The sequence below is a fragment of the Podarcis gaigeae genome (assembly GCF_964106915.1).
Source record: "Podarcis gaigeae genome assembly, chromosome: 8".
Classification (NCBI taxonomy): Eukaryota; Metazoa; Chordata; class Lepidosauria; order Squamata; family Lacertidae; genus Podarcis; species Podarcis gaigeae.
The window spans coordinates 3,494,222-3,512,478 of record NC_139684.1 but is presented as its reverse complement, the minus strand read 5'-3'; the positions used below and the strand labels follow the sequence as shown (position 1 = coordinate 3,512,478).

General features: G+C 45.0%; 1 long non-coding RNA gene across 1 annotated transcript; it reads right to left on the bottom strand.

The window, feature by feature from the left end:
* Positions 1-3,834: 3,834 nt before the first annotated feature.
* LOC310851245 lies at positions 3,835-13,587 on the bottom strand. The gene is made up of 2 exons (XR_014567645.1): positions 13,053-13,587; positions 3,835-8,796 (listed from the first exon to the last, which is right to left on the bottom strand). It is a non-coding gene; the product is annotated as an uncharacterized lncRNA (long non-coding RNA).
* Positions 13,588-18,257: the final 4,670 nt, after the last annotated feature.

Sequence of the window (18,257 nt, the reverse complement as noted above, 5' to 3'; positions counted from 1 at the left end):
CTGGCTGACACAAGCCACAAAACCACAGCTCGCCCCTATACACGAAGCCAAGCCAAAGCACAACTAAGTGCAATACAGCCATCTTCTCAGGAAAACTCTTCACAAAGTTCAAGAGGTCAAGACACAAAGACTTTAGCAACTAATCCACACCTAATGACCCACCTAAGTGGTACTCAGGATATCACTCAAGAAATCACTCAAGGTATCTCTCAAGTAATTAAGGAACAAAAGAAGAAAAGGCACACTAGCCTGGGAACTTCCTCTCTGCCCAGAACATTGGAGGCTAGACACCACACCCCCTCTACAGTATTTATAGGAACTCAAACATTGAGATCCTGCTCTGTTCCAGTAACAAGAAGCCGAAAGCACCAGCCTGAAGATGACGAGTGAGACCTCGTCGAAACGTCGCCTAGACACCCCAACTTTTACACGGGAAGACACCCGAGGACACCAAAACCTGCATATATATATATATATATATATATATATATATATTTGCTTTCGTATATATATATATATCCTGGGAGCTGTAGTTTGTTAAGGTCACAAGCTCTTCCTTGTGCTTTAAATGTCTGGTGAATACACAGCCCAGCTGGCCCTAGACGTAGATGTGTCTGAGTGGATTGGGGAGTTCCTTGAATCTGTTGTTATTGTAGGAGAGAGACAATAAAGCTGTTGTCTTGCTTCCTGTCTGGTATGTCATCTAAGCCAGGGATGGGAAACCTGTGGCCCTTCCGTCATTGGATGCCAACTCCCATCAGCACCTGCTACCAAGTCAAATGTTCAAAGATAATGGGAGTTGGAGTTTAAGAACATATACAGTAGGGCACAGGCCCCCCCTCCCTGTGGTAACCTTTCATGACAGCATCAGTCAATTCTTTTCGATTTCTCACTTTGCAAACATTTGGCTGGCCATCTGAAGGGTTGTCCAACCTAAGTCCAGTCTAAAGAATCATAAGAAGGGAGAGCAGTGGCCTTGAAATTGTCCATCAAAAGCACCTGGACAGCAGACAGGGCAACTGGTCACACTTACCCACTATGGAAAATTATTTTTAAATAACAGTAAATTTGAATCCATGCATGTAAATAATCATATGTGATTTTTATGCATATGTATCATTTTTTTGTCCTCTTTTTCATGTGACATGTAATTAGGAATGGTGGAGAACGTCACAATAAACAAACTTGGTTCCAAACTCTTCAAAGGTAGCTTGAGCAACCTGGTCAGTTTCCATATGAACCCTAGCAATCTTGTATGATACTGACCCAACTCCACACCACGCCCACAGTTTGACAACATTAACAACCGTGTTTTTGAGCCCCCAAAATCCCTAACAATAATTCCTTATAATTCCTCTGTTTGTTGTAATTGCTTTGGATATACCATTAGATAAGATGCGCTGAAATATGTTTTCCATTGACATCTGTTTTACTGTGGTGATGATGGTAGCCATTGGCATTCATTGTTATGTTTCTTCTCCTGTCTTTATACGATCTGAAGAGAAGCCAGGTTATTCTTCTCCTGTCTCCCTACCTATATGTCTCTCCATTAGATAACTGTGTGTTTGTGTGTAGGTTAAGGTAATAATGCTTAATGGTAGTAACTTTTAAAATACATAAGCAAAAACAATTTCGAATGTCATACATATGTGATATAAAATGCTTACTTTAAATAAATGATTTATTGATTTCATTTTCCTTCTGTGGTATGTGTTTTCATAATCTTATGTTTTGGGTTCCTGCAGTAATGGCTAAAGTGAATTGTATTTTTTCCAAAGATAAGTAAATAAAGCAAGCTTTACAAACCTTTTTAGCAATTATGTCTGCATGTGCTGTGCCCTCTTTGGGTCTCTCTCCCATAATTCAAAATAGTGGTCATTTTTAAGAATACTTCTGCTCTCTCTGAATTTTGCAACTTGCCAACTTGTCTTCTGCATGAGTCCAGTGGCGTAGCGTGGGTTGTCAGCACCCGGGGCAAGGCAAGTAATTTGCACCCCCTAACCCGTGGATTTGTGCCCCCTAACCCTAACCCCCGGAGGTTGCGCCTGGTGCAGCCGGCCCCCCCTGCACCCCCCACGCTACGCCACTGCATGAGCATGAGTCTATTTACAGCTTTTCAAGGCGAAAGGGAAGGAAGGATGAGGGAGAATATTGGATTTACTGTTGTGCTTCAGTGGTTGTTTCCCACTGGGGATATTTTGATCTGCGTCATTTACACAAAGACAATGAATTTAAATCTTTTCTTTCCCACTCTAATCAGGTGGCAGACCTATAGTAAGAGGCAACCATGCCATTCATTTCCATCCATTAGGTAAGAGGTGATAATGCCACAGTTAACAGAATTGGAAATAATTGTGTTGTTTTTGCAAAATGCCATACCAGGCTAATACAAATTTAACAGAATGGAAACCACAACTGGACTGGGCTTGAGTATCAATAATGTGATGGTAATGTGCTCAAAAGATTAACAGAGAACTTCACCCCAATGTCTAAGTGGCCGTTAAATCCACAGTTAATTGTACTCTCTCATGCACAAACTCTATTTAGGTAGGCATAAAAGTTGTCCTCAACACCAATGAAAATGGAGAGGGGGAGGGAGAATAGTTATCAAGTCTAATAATTCCAACACTCTTGAAATCTCTGTTACAGATTGGACAATGTGATTAACTGTTTTTGACTTTACTCATAGTACATTTCTTACTCATGGACTGTAGAGAAATGATTCTGACCTTCCCCCCCCCCCCATGCTAAGCTCCCTGAGTCAAATATTTGTCTGGTCAGTCGTGCCCTGAAGCTATTCTGATTTACACCAGCAAGGAATCTTGTGTTCCTGGCTTCTCCAAAGAAATACCAACACCAGTGTAAGATCTTTCACCCACAAGTTCCAGTCAACTACCTTGGTTTTACATAAGCTTTGTACTAGAAGAGTCTTCTAGTCCTGAGGAGTAATGGCCAATAGCTGCTATGATGGTGAGCAGGAGGGGAAGTGACTGGTGGCGAGTTACAGAGCTTTTTGAGGCAGGGTGGTCCAATCCAAATGCACTATTTGTAGACACATTTATGAGCACACTGCTTGCATTCCCTCAAACTGGGTTTGCACCACCTAAAGAAATGGTCTCTCTTCACTGCCCCTCCTTGCGCAGACATCTTTTAACATGTGCAGGAGCATAATCATGGTAACATTTGAAAAGGTCCAAATCTGATGACTTTTAGGAGGGTATTCTGTACCGAATAATGTGGTGATCTAAGGCCTATCCTGAGCTATATATTATTCTTGCCATGTGGTGATGACAGGGCCATGAGGCAAGGTGAGGCAGTTGCCCCAGGGCGCCAGGCTCTGGATTTCTGAGAGAGGCAGAAATCTGCCTCTTGTGCTTGTTAGCTGCTGGTACCACCTCCTCGTCTGCTGTGTGCCCACTGCAAGCCAATGTGCCCAGTGTCGGGTGGTGGTGGGCAGACAGGCACGCAACAAAAGGGGGGGCAGTATTCTCTGTTTTGCCTCTAGCGGTAAAACATCTGGGGCCAGCCCTGGGTGGAGACCAGCTTGTTGTGGTCTTCATATGAAGTACCTCCACAGTGTAGCTTTATTCTATACATTGTTCTTCTGTTCTGACTAAAACATGGAGGTACTGTAGTCTAGAACAGGCCCACACACTCACAATCCTGTTCTCACTCCATCACCACCTCAAGATATTTACACTGCAACTTGCAGGCCAGGCCTAACGAGCAGCTGCTTAACATTTGTTGGTTTTTAGTTATCATCTTATGGTGCTTTGGTTAATTTTATATCACTTTGTTGTATCTTTTTAAGTTTCCATGTTGAATTTGTAGAGAAGGTGTTTTGTTTTTTCAAAGCATATACAGGAAAATGCAGGAAAGACAGATGAAATCACCATGGCTTGTGTCAGTTTTGTCCAACTTGTAAAAGCCTCTCAACAGTACCACACGCCACATGAGGCGAAACAGTCCTCAGGCAGATTAGGAAAATGTATGGTTTTGAAAAGCCAGATGTTCCATTTGTAGGTTTTTGATTGATTCACTTATGTAAACATTTTGGTAAATGTGAAAAACATTTACAGAACGTGTAACACAAGTACAAATTCATTTTCATCTGCTCAGAATATAGTCCGCCAGGAAGTCCCCTTGTGCAAGTTTCTCTGCCTGAATAACCAAATGTTTGTTATACTGAACAAGCATATAAATGGAAAAGATGGCTCATCTATTTCCTACACTTAACAGGGGAGGCCAGAGTACAACCATGCATGTGGAGGGTTCTGGGGTGTTTTGTGGAGGGGTGTGTGCCGTGGGGCCATGCCAGAAAACAAGTGTGGGTCTGGCCCAATGGCAAAGCAGACTTCTCAGAAACTGCGCTGACATGGGCAGCTACCTAATCTTCCAATATGACTGATCTGGCCTTGCTAGATTCTAGTAGGTTGACATATGGCAGCTTCTTTAAAGGGCAAGGGGTTTGATGCTAAGGTGTGCCTGGGAAGACAAATGCTGAGGTGATGGCGGCAGTCACATGGCGACTGGTCAGCTTTATCCTGCCAGTTGTCTCGCTACTCTGTCCACCTCCCCTTTCTTTCTTACAAAAGCTCATGCTAAACCCTGAAGCTTAGTTCCTGGAGCCCCTGGTTTGCTATTGTACATTAATCCTTTTGGATTTTTTTTTTAATTCACTTTAGTGTTTCATTAGTTTTCATCCCCAATCCTCTGTGTATTATTTCCTTCCAGATTCAATTAAACTGGCAGGCTGTGCCCTGAGCCAGGAGGGCTAAAACGGGAGCTTGTTTTAGTGCTGCTGGCAAAACAGGCGGCTTCTGGGCACGGAGGTCTTGTTGGGTTTCATCTAATGAGCCTTTAAGCTACAAGGCACATGGCTGGACCACGGGATTGGCCATCTGCAATTGTCCTGCTTGACCCTCAGCTCTGTTCAGTGACCCACTTGCGGGTGGAGTGGAGGTGGTGGTGGGGTTCTCTTTGACCTTCAAATTGGCGTGATAGCAGTAATTGTAGGTCTGAATTCTAAAGCTCTTCACAAGCAGTTCTACCTAATATTCTCCCCTCCCCTCATATTCTTGTAGTTCTCAGCATAAGATTTCGTGTAAGAGGACAGCAGAATCACATTATTTCCAAGAGGCCACATTTGCACCATAAATTTAAAGCATTACAATACCACTTTAAACAGCCATTGTTTACCCCAAAGAATTCTGGGAGCTGTAGTTTGTTATGGGTGCTAAGAGTTGTTATGGGACCCCTATTCCCAGAGTTCCATGGAAGGGGACTTGATTGTTGCACAAATCTGAGAATTGTAGCTCTGGGAGGGGTCTCCAAAAATGATCAGCAGCCTTAACAAACTACAGCTCCCATAATTCTCTGGGGGAAGCCAGGTCAGTTTGAAGTGTTATGTGTGAATGTGAGAGACCTTCCCTGCTTCAGTGGACATTAGCAACATTAGGGGTTCTTTTGAGTTTCTGTATATCTTTTTTGTCTTTTGCCAGAGAACTCTATGATAAAAGACAGTTATAAATCTGTAACTAATATTCTGAGGGAGTTAAACCTTTATAGGGTTTTTCTTGTTCTGTCAATCTGGGCAGCAAAACAAGCTAATTCACTTTTCCCTCTCAGCACAAGGGTGTAGAGAACAAGCAGCTTCTGCCTCTCCTCTTGGGCTGATGGACTAAGCAGAGAACCTCTCCTGTCCCATGTCTACTTGTGAGTCAGGCACAGTTGGGTGAACTACTTAGGGAAAGGTTTGGCTTGTCACAACAGAGTCATGAGTAAGCATAGGTATGAATCTTCCTGGTGTCAGTTTAGAGTTTATGTAAGCCGAATAAACAACAGCAAAGCTGGACAAGTTGATCTATAAGGAAACACTCTAAATTCCACGATGGGGCCATACCTGTATCAAAAAGAAGTCACTCAAAATGTGGTGATGCATGGTGTACATCTGTCCTTGGTGCTGCCCTTGTAAAACTCAGCAAGGAGCAGGATGGGAACAAAAGAATTAGTTGGCTCCATCTGCCACTGACCCTGGCTCCACCAGCCATTTGCTCTGGCAGCCCTTACTTTTCATTTCTCTAATTTCTGCCCTAATCAGTCCCATGAGCACCAGCCTCTACCAAGAAGAAGAATTTAACAGATGTGGTATTAAGCAGCTTCCTATATTCCTCATATTGTAAACCTGAACAGTGGCTGGCACACCATAACCTAAAATGCTTCCTGCATGTTATTCTGAGGGGGCTTAGAAATGTGGCAGGCTGACTTGGCAACCTCGACCTTGCTGAGGCTCTTATTCCCATATGTTTATTCCTGATCTCCATTTATCTGTGGGAAAACTAGAGGCTTCAGATGATTTATCTCTACACTTGATGAGACATGGCATCCTTCACATACGCCCATTGGTGAGCAAAAGCTGAACAAAGCCATGTAACTGTCTTAGGGAGTGTGTGAAGGGTAGGTCTGAAAACTGGCAGCAAAACACACAGAACAGGGCAAGTTCCATGCAGACAGTTGATCCAGGGAATGTAGTCATGCCTGGACATGAACAGCCTGCAGTTTGAGGTTTGCCACACCCTTTGAAGAAAAGATATTTTATATAGTCATCCATAAGCACCATATTGGTTTCTCTAACTCAAGGATAGCCAAGTTAGTGCTCTCTGGATGTTGTTGGACTACAACTCCCATAATCCCTGACCACTGGCCATGCTGGGTAGGGTTAATGGTATCTGGAGCCCAACACATCTAGAGGGTGCTATTTTGGCTTCCCCTCATGTAATGACTCGACCAGATAACTTGCAAGTATTAGGGGTGCAGTTTCACTGCCCCAACTTGTGGTGAAGCATCAACTCACGTTACTCCCCATAAATTTTCCACTCAGCTAATAGAATCCAGCACTGGTGCCTGCAGTTTACATGGCTGATTTCCTGAGGTCTTTTTTTGTAGATCCATCTTATTCTCTCATCAAAACCAGGAATGCAAAAGGCTATCAGATGTATGAAACCCTCCAGAGAAATTACCCAATTTCAGTAAAATGTCTGGCTTTCCCATTCCTTGAGAGACCTCCAGAGTCACTCCAGGGTATTTCTTGAGATAAAAAATTCAGTGCCAATTGTAAGCAAGATAACATCCCTATCACTAGCTCTGTTTTATATGTGAGTGAGGAAGTTGATGAACACATTTCTTAACCTCCACCCTCAACCCCTCAAGAGACTGAGGTGAGACATTCTTTCCAGTGCCCTCTGGCTGACTTTCTCCCTTTGGGTGACATACACAATGTTCACATTGGTGGTGGTGTCAGGAAACGTGTTATGCAGTGTACTTGTTTTGCTCCATATGTGTGGTTTCAGTTCAGACGGCTTCCCCAGTCCCCTCACATGAGGAACCCAGGCCCATGGACCAAGATACTGCATGATGAGGAACATATGCAAGTAGCAGCGTCATATCCTGTTTGCGCCCAGCTTCATGTTCACTGTCATGGCAATGTCTGAGCAAAGCCACATAAACCACAGAATAACCGTCAGAAGCTGGGCCTCAGTTCAGGTACGAAAAGGTCAGGAATCAAGTGGTTGTGATGACACAACCGTTGCCCTCTCAGTAACCTCAGGAAACATTTACGACACCAGTTCTCCTTTGATGAAGCAAGGCAGGGGCTCTCCTCAGTGCAGGGCCTGAGGTAGAAGCATGGCCACCAGGTTTGCATGCCTGCCCTTGCTTCCTTTACATTTCTGCTGCATGATGACAACGGAGTCCGTGGAGAAGGATGGCTGTCGCTGACTGCAGCTGAACAATCAGAGCTGTGGTTTCACTCTTGTGGAAAGTGGCAATGATGTCACCACTTTCTGGTTTCTACATCAATATCTAGACTTACCTTATCAGAGTTCCTGGTCATGTGGCTGAACTGATTCCCAGCACATCCACACTGTGCTGTGTTAGGTTTTTTTAAAAAAAGAAGTTTTCCCTTTAGATGAATAAAGTGTGTGGAACCATTCCAAGGTTTAGGTTTATCATTGATAGGGAGGTCATCTGAACCATCTTTATATTGATATAGGGATGCTTCCAGGACGCCAATCCTCATATATGTCTGCTGGCTGTGTGCATAGCTGTCTCCAACGTCTTACTTGTAAGCTTTCCAGGGTCATTGCTCTAGGAATGTGCAGGGACGGAGGTGGAACAAAGGGTCCCTATGTTCTTATTGCTGAGCCCAGGGCCAGCTCCAGGTTTGATGGGGCCCTGGACAATGTGTCCTTTTATGGCCTTTTCCCTCCATTGGTGGTCCTCCTCCTCCATTGCTGGGCCCTGTTGGGCTTTCTAGGTGGTGGTTAGTGATAAACAGTGCTCTGAGGAGCTCCAGGTAGCAGCATTTAGATTTCCCACAATGCCCCAAACAACTCTATGCCAGGGGTTTTGTGGGAAATTGAAATAGTGACCTAACCCATCTACCTGGTGTGGTTTAGAGGACAGGGAAAATGCTTTAAAGGTGGACTGAGGGCAGGGGTCAGTGATGGCCCCAATAACTGTCCATAACTGTCCACTACTGGGTGCTGGTAGTGGCCCTAGCTGATCCTGACCCTCAGTTACAAGATGAGAGCAGCACTGGAAGTGAGGAGTTCTTACTTCTTACCATCCTTATGGCAAATGTCAAAAGGCTTAGAGACATTACATGGCAGGCAGCCCTTTTATGTCATCCGGAACTCTGCAGCAGCTGAAATCCTATTGTTGGTAATGATAGGCACCCACATATCCTATTTGACTCCAGGGAGCAACTTTCTGATATTGTATAATTCCAAACTGCAGCTGAAATGATATAATACATAAAACTGAATTTCACCAAATTTCAAAAAGTTTAAAGAAAAAGCAAGAAGTCGAAATGAGAGTTCCACTCCTAAAGCACACCCAGTACTTGCAGCATTTTTCAGATATATAGAGAAAAACCTGCTGTATTTTTTGGACGGTGGGGAAGTGGCAAGTACAGCTAGTTGCATAGGAAAGAGAAGTCCTTTCAGCCTCTCTGGTGGGCACCATTGTGGGCTGGCATTCCCCCATGTGCCAGGATCCGATGTGGGAAGTACTGTTTCTTAGGCAGCAAAGGAAGCCTCTGCGTCAAGCTTGCTGCCTGGGTAATTGGTCCCGCCCACTCACCTAATCAGCAAATTGTGAATGGGCATGGACCACCAGGGGCGGGCTCAACCAACCCCTCCAGAATATAACATAGGCCTTGCTCTGCAGCCACTTGTCACTAGATCTCCCACCCTTTATATATTGCCGTTGCTCTGCTTGAGCCACCGTATCCGAGACCAGGCTGGAATTTTCCTAGCTGGCAAATTGGCTCCAGCCCTCTGGGTTTCACCATCCTTCTAGCAAGTGTCACAACTTTGGTGGTTTAGGCAATGGATAGGCCTAGTCTTGGTCGGAGAGGAGGTTGTGATCTCTGCCTGGTCCCTCTGAAATGGGGTGTCGTGTTAAAGGGGTACTGGGGAAATTCTTTGGTCCAGATGCCCAGGCAGGAGTGAGGGGCTACAGCACCCCTCAGGTACCATACAGTGGGGCTGTTACTCCTGGATGTAGGTCAGCAACTCCCTCATTTTTGGTTGATCCCAAAACACAAAGTCTTCCAACAGGTTGGCTGGAAGGGGTGGCGTCTACCCAATGCCTGTGCCAAACCTCTTACATATGCTGTCAATAAAGTTGGGGCCTGATTTTGCCTAAATATTTGTTGTCATTTCTCTTATTTTTGGTATTGGGGAGGACCGAAGGGTAAGGGGGAATGCCTTGCTATGCAAAACACGAATCCTTGAAAGCCTGCTTCTATGCAATCATTAAAATAAAAGAGCACTCCTTTGCATCAGAGCTCTCCAATGATTATTTTGTAGTTGGCTATTTTTTTTAAAAAAAGAGCTTTTTGGTGACAGGGCCCTGCCAGCTGCTCAGGTTGCTCACAAGCTTGCATTAGTCCCATTTTAGAAACCACTTAATAACAACAATAACAATACAAACAACAACAACAAAGAAATTGCTTCCCCCAAAGTTTGCTGCATCTTGATTGGAAAGCACTTGTTTAAAAAAGGTAAAGGTAAAGGTACCCCTGCCCGTACGGGCCAGTCTTGACAGACTCTGGGGTTGTGCGCCCATCTCACTCAAGAGGCCAGGGGCCAGCGCTGTCCGGAGACACTTCCGAGTCACGTGGCCAGTGTGACATCGCTGCTCTGGCGAGCCAGAGCCGCACACGGAAACGCCGTTTACCTTCCCGCTGGTAAGCGGTCCCTATTTATCTACTTGCACCCGGAGGTGCTTTCGAACTGCTAGGTTGGCAGGCGCTGGGACCGAGCAGCGGGAGCGCACCCCGCCGCAGGGATTCGAACCGCCGACCTTTCAATCAGCAAGTCCTAGGCGCTGAGGCTTTAACCCACAGCGCCACCTGCGGAAGCCAAAAGAGCAGCCCAGCTGAGCACCAGCCCTCAAATTCCTTTGGTCCTCTGTACACCTACCTGCCTCGTGACTCTTCCAATCGCGCTTCCAATCGCAAGGAATTTCAGGGACCTCAGCTGCTAGTATCAGGGAGGTGGAGGGGGAGGAGCGAGTCTGGTTTCATGAACAAGGGACGCTTTGTCCTGCAAGAGGCCCTTCCTGAGTCGTATGGCAGAACATGGTGCAGGATGCATTCCAAGAGGTTTTCACACAGACAGGTGTTTCAGGAAGATTCACAAAGGCACACCCGTTGTCAAAAATTATTTAACTGCCATCCTAGGAGCCCCTTGAATCAGTCCAAATCTTATACTGAGCTCTGATCTTCATTACACAGTATAAGTTATGATAGGGGAGAAATCTGATTCAGCTTGCATTTAAAGGCAAATTTACACAATTCACACTTTCCAAAACAATATGGAAACAGAAACACGGCCAGTCTTCGAAATTTGAACTTTCCAAAGTTAGCAATGCAGTTCTCCAGCCAAAATGCATACACCAGTGTAAAGTGTCCCTATTTTGAAATAACACACAAAAATGCATTGTAATAGGGAAGATTGCCTTGCAAAAATGTGTGCACTGGGCAAAATGACATGCAAAAATGTGTATATTAGGAGAAATTCAGACCAAATTTCTGATGAACTTTCACGAGGCCATTTAAATCATTTTTAAAAATCACAAACTGATGTGGAAATGTGGAGAACTGATCTTGACTGGGAAAAATGAGGAACCGTGAGAAACCAAAATGGACAGATTCATCCATGACTTGTACAAGTACACTGTATATTATGTTCCTACCGATCGCTACATTGCTTTCAGACAGTAAAGAGTTCCTGTTCCCACAGAAGTTATGTAGAAAGGAGAATCCCCAACAGCACACTTTGTCTCAGAGATGAGGCACACTGCCACAATCTCCCTTGCACAGAAATACTAAAGGCACTATTCCTAGTCAGCTTCCTGAAATCCACCCCCCTTAGCATCCCTGTCAAACTAGTGCTAACCAAACCAAGTCATGAACACGGAACAGGTGACTCCAAAACAACAAGCCAGGTAAAGGATCCAGGGTGGGAATGCTCAAGGTGAAAGCCTTGTGGGGAAATGGCGACCGCCAGTCCCTTCTGCAAATGCAAGGTGGCATGATCCACAAGGGTAGCAGACCCCAACATAGATCCTTATTCTCTCCCCCTCCTCTTCTTTCTGATGCATCTCTTCACTCACCCCTTTTCCCTGGCAGTGAGAGGAGTGCTATTTTGTGGTTTGCCTCAGATGCCAAAATGTCTTGGGCCAGCCATGGGAACATGTAATCATGATGGAAATAGTGGAAGTGGATCACCTGGCCCAGAAGACCTCAACTCATGACTAAAACAGAAGTGAAATGGACAAACATGACAAGGTGAGGGGGAAGGGCATTGGCAAAGGGCTGGCTCCACCTAAGCTATACTCAGAGTAGGCCCATAGAAAGCAATGATCCTAAGTTAGTCATGTCCATTAATTTCAATGGAGCTAATGAAGAATTAAGTGTGGGTGTGGCTACTCAACTCAGTAGGTGCTCAACTCACACACATCCAGAGAAGAACATAAACGTGTACTCATATATATATGAAAATATCCAACATACAAACACCTATATATGCACAACACATGTGCAAAGCGTGCACCTATATTTAGCCCAAAGTGTGGTTCATCTTTGCACACATCTGTAGATATGCAAGCAATAATTAAAAAGGTTATAAAAGCACACGTAGATGCACACACACAAACCCAGGAATGCATACTAACATACAAAATAGGCATGTGTGCAATGCTCACAGAGATATCTTATGTGCACACACACGTATGGCCAAGTACAAAGGCAAACACACAAACATTTGTTGACGTGCAGACACAAACACATCACATCACATGTATGTATTCAAACCTGTAAATACGTACATGGATTTGCAAAGCACAGATCTAGATTTCTACTGCAAATGCATGCTAAAAGTTTTGTACATACATGTGCAGAAGTGAACTAAACACACAAACACATGAATGTTAAAACCTTCCATGCACATATAAAGCACAGACATGCACAATACAAAAGAGAAATTAATAATTCCAAAGCCCATCTCTCTAAAGACCTCTAAACTTTGGACATATGCAGGTATATATTGCACATAGCACACCAGAATATATGTGTATGTACGAAACACATGCTAAAAGCATATATTCAGAAGGGCACACATCTGCAACACATACATGGATTCACAAAAGTGCATCCCCACTATATGCAATCATGTATATTTTGCATGCATAAAAGTGCACCCAAGTGCAAAGACCTATGAGGATCCAAAAGCATGCAGAATTATACAGAATATAAGTGTGCATAACATTTCACTCGTCTGCTCTGATAAATACATGCATGTGTGCAGAAGTAATCTTGAAAATCCTGCACTGATCTTAAGTCTGCTACAAATAGGAAGGTTTCTTTTTAACCTCCCACAGCTGACCCTTCTAATGCATGCATTTGGCAGCTCCAAAAGGTCACTCTGTTGCAGCTTCCATAGACTTTCATAATATAAATTAAACAAAATTGCAGTTATCCTCACCATGGACAACCGTGTCCATCTAGTACCTCTTCATTTGGGCACATCAGACAGACACACCTCGGTGGCAGCATAAAAAGCTAGAGCTCGTGGATGCAGCAGGCATTGGTTTCCCCTTGCACTTGGAACCCAATTTTCCTGCAGCAAATTCACTTCTCCTTTTCCCTTGAATTCCCCGATCCTCCAGATGACGCACCTGCATTTAGCGAAGTGTCTGTTGTTTGCTCTTCCACATTGTCCCACCTCCGATGGACCGACAGCATTCCACTTGTGATTACGGCAGGCTGGGCTCAGCACCGACAAGAACCTCTCTCATTAGCTCACACCAGTTTCTGCAATTACCTGCTGAATTGTTTGCGAACTCGAATGTGGAAAGCAATTATATAACGACAGCATTTTCACTGGCACTGTAATTATAATTTCCAAGCTGGTGTTGTGCAATGCAAACTACAGACCCATCCGTGCCTCTTGTGCAGTGCTGGGAGGTGTCATGTGACGTGCAGTAAGATCTGATAATAAACAGTGTACCATTTTGCTTTGCATGGGGCAGCTTCGAAACACGTGAGTTCCTGACAAACTAAGCAGCCATTCCCAAACAGGTGCAGTGGTTGTTCCTACGCCAGCCTCTGTGCAGGACGGGTGAGGAAAGACCTTGGATGCTGTGAGGGGCAAATAAAGTGGCCAGCTTTTGATTTCAGGAGGACATCTAATCCAACCCATGATGGGGCGGCCAGCTGCTGCTTAAGCATTCCCAGCAAAGGAGAACCCGCCACCTCCCAAGGTGGCCTGCTGCACTGTTAAAACAGTTCTTACCATTAGGAAGTTTCTCTTAATGTTTAGTTGAAACCTGCTCCTGTGCAGTTTCCACTCATTGGTTCCACCACCCCAGGGGACAAAAGGAAACCAGAGTTGCTCCACCTTCTGTATGACCTCTGTCATGTGAGGCCACCATCAAGTCTCTTCTCCAGGCAGAGTGTATCCATTTCTCATGTAGGGTTGCCATGTTTCAAAAGTGAAAATCCAGACAGAAAAGCTACACTGCCGTTATCGGTTGATGTACGTCTGGATGCAGTAATCTGTGTATGTCCAGTAACTTCCAGACGTTTGGCAACCCAGCCATAGAATGAACATCTCTCACAGGACTTGGCTTCCTAGCGCCTCCTTGTCCTGGCCACTCTTCTCTGCACAAGTTCCCACTTGTCAATATGCCTGAACAGGAAATATTAACCTGTATAGGGAACATGGGGTCATCCCCAGGGTTCTTGTATAAACCTCTGTGCAACCAGCAACTCTGCTTTACCAGGGTTCCTGAGTGGGTGGTGGTTTCTGCTCTTGTGAAAGTGGATAAAGAGCCGTCTTTAGACTTTCCCCTTTTAACCTGGGAAGGTTGGGAATGCGCAAGTGGGGTGGGGGTAGCACAAGCAGACCCATGCCTCCTAAGCAGGTTGACATCACCTGTTCAGGTACAATGTCTAAGCAGGGCTTATTCCCACGCTGTGGGTTGCATTAGCCTTTTCAACAGCTGCATCACACTGCTGGCTCATGTTGAATGTATGACCCACTACAATGCCTAGAACCTTTTCACATGTCCTGCTGCTACGCCAGGTCTCCCCCCTTCTATACCTGGGCCTTGGATTTTTTGTACTGAAATGCTGAATTTCATTTCAGCTCAATGTTCCACCACACTACAACTTCCTATACAGTGAGGAAGGAATATGGCAACCCATGTAGGAAGCTGCCTTATTCTGACTCAAGACCATTGGTCTAGATAGCTGAGTATTGTCTACACTGACTGGCAGCAGCTATCCAGGGTTTCAGATAGGGGATACTGCCCCAGCTGCAATCTTATGCATGCAAAGCGGGTGCTCTACCATGGAGCTGTGGTCCTTCCATCCACCTGGAAGATGCAATTGGAAATGGAGTCCCAAATCTATACACTGAAACCCACATGGTTGCTTGTACCAGCAATATTTATACCATTGAAGCAAGAAGTGCATCCCGGGAGCTCTTGCAATCTTACAGAGAGATGAAGCACCAATAAAGGTTGTACCCCTAAGCACCAGTTGTGGTTATGACCCCTCCAGACTCGTGTTTCTGCAACAAGTTCTAGACACAATAATAGTGCATTAATGGTGGATTTATTCTGCTTTATGGTTCCCCAGTGCAACTGCATTATGGTTGTCTGGAGGGGCTGCAATGCAACAAAAGTGGGGCAAAAATAAAGCAGTTGCATTTATTTATTTATTTATTTATTTGATAAAAAAATACGTGAGAATTTCAGCAAGAAGTTATAGGGTGTGCACTTACAGGAAATGAAGCAGTGTGACTACACCAAAACCTTTTCAGGCACCAACAGTAATGAGAGTCGGATTGTGTGTAATTGACCCGATAGCATCATGAGCACAAATAATCATTAATGTGCAATAAAAAGGAGAGGCCTTATTTTATCTGTCAATCAATTTATCTATCTATCCATGTGGGTTGCACGATTAAGGTGAGCATGTTGCGTGATGTGCACGCATGGCCACTCTGGATTTTTGGGGGCCCCCAGAAAATTCTTGACAATTTTGGGGGGACAGTCAGGCTAGATGGCGCCTATGAACCAAGGTTAGAGAGGCGGGGGTAGTGCAGGCAGGGTGAGCCAATCCTAGATAGATAGAGGGGATGCCCACCCTCTGTCTATTGTGTCTGTCTGTCTATCTGCAGAACAGAGGATCTGTTTCGTCCAAATCTCTGAATCATACTACTCATTACACTGGGTGCAAGGGAATAGAATGCGTGGCTTTCTTTTAGAATTTAAATAGCAACTGCGGGAGAAGCAGTCAGATCAGGACCTCAGGACATGGGGCTTTTTAAACACTACCTCTGTCACAATTTCAAATACCCCTGAAGCTGATATGAGCCCTGGGAAGGAAGTCTAATTGGGGAGAAAAATGGGCAGGGGAGGATTGAAGCAGGAGAAGCACACATACTAAAACCTAGACTCACTCCCCTGGGGAAGGCATAACTTTACCCCATCCACAGGGCTGGCACAGGGAACCTCTCTCTCACTGGACTCCATGGAAAGAAGGAATATATTTGATTTTTTAAAAACCACAACAGGATATGGTGGAGCTCTGCACACAGTCCCAGAACACCAGCATCCATATATAAAACCCATTCTAGGAGGCTAGAACTCAGGTGCGAGGGTGCCTGGAACAGAGCTGTGTCTTCCTAACCTCAAGTCATGCACACTTATGCCCTAAACCATGCAGTGGAGGTGCTTCTTTTTTTTTACTTTTATTTACTGGTATCTATTGAATTTATATACTGTCCTATACCCGCAGGTCTCAGGGCAGTTCACAGAATAAAATCAAAATATAAAAACAAAAAATACATAATCAAAATAAAAACAACAAGAACCAAATAAACACTCCCCATACACACCAACTTTGCACCAACAGGACGCATTTAGGAACTTGGCTGAGCACATCATCACTAAGACATCTCTTCTCAGATCCCCAGCAGGTAACTTGCCGTACTACTCCTGGCACAAACATCCAACACCAAGCTTCTCTTCACCCCCAGGACCAGGGATTCAAGGGGGGTGAAAGGAAAGGGGGCAAGATGCGGTTGTCCCCCACCTGCCCTCCCCCCCACTGTCATTTGACATATGTGGTTACTGAGTCTTGCTAAATTATATTGCTCCAACAGTGGGGAAGCAGACACGTGGCCACCCCAGTCCATCTAGTTGGGCGATCTGTTTCCAACAGAGGACAGCCAGCCAGGAAACCCCAGAGCATAAGCACGTCAGAAAAGCCTGTTGGATGAGGCCAATGGCCCATTAATTCCAGGATCATGTTCCTGCAGGGGCCAACCAGATAGATGCCTGTGGGAAACCAGCAAGCAGCACCCAAGCACAAGAACCCTCTCTCCCACTTGCCGTTTCTAGTAACAGGCATACCACCCAGAACTGCTCTTTCATGTATACATGGTTTTATATTATTTCATATGTAATTTTATATTATTTTACTTTGCCTTGAGCTTTTAAATTTTGTAATGGTTTTTTTATATATATACTGGTTATTGACTGTAATAAAATGACTTGACTTGACAGCAACTGCTATAAGCACGGCATGAGCACAATCGCCCTCTCCTGTTGTTTGTCCCTCCATCAGCCTTCCCCCACCAGGTGTCCTCCAGATGTTGTCTGACTGCAACACCCACCATCCCCAGCCAGGGATAACGGGGGCCGTCCACCCCTCTGGTTTTCAGAGGCGCAATGCTTCTACATGGTTTAGTTCTCCTGGATAACCACCCCATGATCCATGAACTTATCCAATCCTTAGACAATAATCTACAGAGGTGTTTTTTCGATGCATGCTCAGGACATAAAAAAGCTCCTTGCGCATTCTTAACCCATTCAGTGCCCTGTGGCTACACATTCCCCCTTCCCTAGTATTCCCTAACCAGAGTGGCATGCAGTGAAGTAAACACACCTCAAGCGAAGCCAGCGCCACCCAGGTCAGGGAGTTGCCCCCGACTTAATTGACTTGGAATGCTCTGCTTTTTGGCTAGGGAACAACACGGCAGCATCCTGGGAAGGCAGATGCAAAAGGGAAGCAAAGCCGTCTGCCTGGCACCATTCTTGCCACAAGTGCCTATTAGTTTGTGGGCTTAAGCCAGCCTCCCTGGAGGAAAGCACCTCTCACGTGGAACTCAGCACGAGTCAGCTCTCCCAGTTGGCCCTTCCAGGCTAGTGAGAGGCCCATTAAAGCAACATTTGGCTCCCTTGCTCATCACAGGGTAGGCTGCCTTCTGTTTCTGGGGAAATGATGCACAGTGGAGGAAAGAGACAACAACAACAACAACAAGATAAATAGAACACTGCCACCACAATACAGGAAGCCATGGCAGGCCTCTCTCTGTGCGGATGAGGAGGGGCCCAGAGGAGGCAGGGAAAGAGGAACAAGATGGAAACCTGTGCAATGCAGAGGTCTCAGGATTTTACAGTGCAGTCGTCCAACCAAAAACTATGTACCAAAATGTGTATAAGAAGGCGAAATGTGTATAAAAATAGCATACAAATCCGCATTATTCTAGGGAGCATTGCTTGCAAACATATACATAAGGCAAAGGTGCATACCAAAGCGTGTATATTAGGAGGAGAAGCGTGCATTGAAATGCAGACAAATTTTAATGAGGAAAATTTGCAAATGCATGTGGAAA